Raw genomic sequence first — 2,003 nt, 5'->3', positions numbered from 1 at the left:
ATGTACCCTAGAACTTAAAGTATAATAAAAATAAATAAACAATAAAAAAAAAAGAACCTTGTCACCCCCATGCAGAAGACATGTGGAGACAAACAAAAAATAACATATGTAACCAACTATTTATTGAAGTAAATATAACAATTTCTGGTGCTTATTATTTTGAGAGGGAGTCTTGCTGTGTCGCCCAGGCTGGAGTGCAGTGGCACAATCTTGACTTACTGCAACCTCTACCTCCCACATTCAAGCGATTCTCCTGCCTCAGCCTCTCGAGTAGCTGAGATTACAGGCACACGCCACCACACCCAGCTTTTTTTTTTTTTTTTTTAAGAGATGGGGTTGCACCATTGTCGACAAAAAGAGTCAAACTCTAAAATATTTGAAGAGATTTATTCTGAGCCAAATATGAGTGACCATGGCCTGTGATAGAGCCCTCAGGGGGTCCTGAGAACACGTGCCCAAGGTGGTCAGGGTACAGATTAGTTTTATGTATTTTAGGAAGGCATGAGACATTAATCAAATACATTTAACAAATACATTGATTTGACTTAGAAAGCTGGGAGAACTCAAAGCCGGGGGCTTCCAGGCTATAGGTAAATTTAAACATTTTCTGGTTGACAATTGGTTGAGTTTATCTGAAGACCTGGGATCAAAGGAAATGCTCAGGTTAAGATAAAGGATTGTGGAGACAGAGTTTTATTGTGCAGAGGAAGCGCTCAGATAAAAGACTTCAGAGAAAGCAGGTTGTAAAATGTTTCTTACAGGAATTAAAAAGGTGCCTGGTTCCAAGTTGATTACCTCCTGGATCTGGAAAGAAAGGAAGGAAAACAAAGGGGAAAAGGGATTCTTTATAGGATGTGCATTTTTCCCACCAAAGACTTTGCAGGGCAATTTCAAGGTATGGCAAGAAAATGTATTTTGGGGTCAAACATTTTGATTTTCCTGTTATGCCAGAGTCAGACTGGAAAGTAAGTCATGATATACAGGATTAAATAAAACCCATCTGATAAGAATTCATGGTTTGTAAGGCATGACTCCCCAAACCCCTTAGATAGGAATTTAGGCAAGATTAAAAAAAAAAAAAAAATCGGAGCTTAGTCCTCACCATGTTGGCCAGGCTGGTCTCAAACTCCTGACCTCAAGTGATCCACCCGCCTCAGCCTACCAAAGTCTTGGGATTACAGGCATGAGCCACCACACCCAGCCTTGGTGCTTATTATCTAATGTACTGCAGTAAAAGAAATGAATTCCATACCTAATGTCCAGGAGAATCTTTTCTCCCTGAGAATGATGAAGGTGGAATACACAATTTTATGAATATTTTTAACCAGGAACTTGAACTGGTCTCTCTGAGAAATAGCTTATTTTCCTAATTTTAAACTTAACACAACTTATCTAATATCTAAAATGTGTGAAATTCAACATGAAAGTAAGCTAAAGAAGAGGCTGGGCCAGGCATGGTGGTTCATGCCTGTAATCCCAGCACTTTGAGAGGCTGAGGTGGGTGGATCACCTGAGGTCAAGAGTTCGAGACCAGCCTGGCTAACATGGTGAAACTCTGTCTCTACTAAAAATATAAAAATTAGCCAGGCGTGGTGGCTGGCACCTGTAATCCCAGCTACTAGGGAGGCTGAGGCAGGACAATCGCTTGAACCTGGGAGGCGGAGGTTGCAGTGAGCCAATGTCATGCCATTGCACTCCAGCCTGGGGACAAGAGTGAGAGACTTCATGTCAAAAATTTAAAAAGAAGAGATTGTGGCCTACTTTGAGCAGAATTCCCTTCTGCATGCCTGAAAGGTAGAAAATTTGTGTACCTATTGAATACCCACAAGCTAGCTGTATTTTATTTCTTCCTAAGTTGAAACTGCAAAATTGTAACTGAATGAAGGAGATCTGATCTCTCCAACTCCATCTTGCTTCCAAGCTGTCCTTGTTCATTCCTGGTTGTAGGCCAAACTAACTTTGGTGGCTCAGGTCTGTAATCCCAGCACTTTGGGAGGCCAAGG

Source organism: Colobus angolensis, unplaced genomic scaffold, assembly GCF_000951035.1.
Source record: "Colobus angolensis palliatus isolate OR3802 unplaced genomic scaffold, Cang.pa_1.0 Scaffold273, whole genome shotgun sequence".
In the NCBI taxonomy this organism is placed as follows: Eukaryota; Metazoa; Chordata; class Mammalia; order Primates; family Cercopithecidae; genus Colobus; species Colobus angolensis.
The sequence above is the reverse complement of the archived record's forward strand: the minus strand, read 5'-3'. Positions refer to the sequence as shown.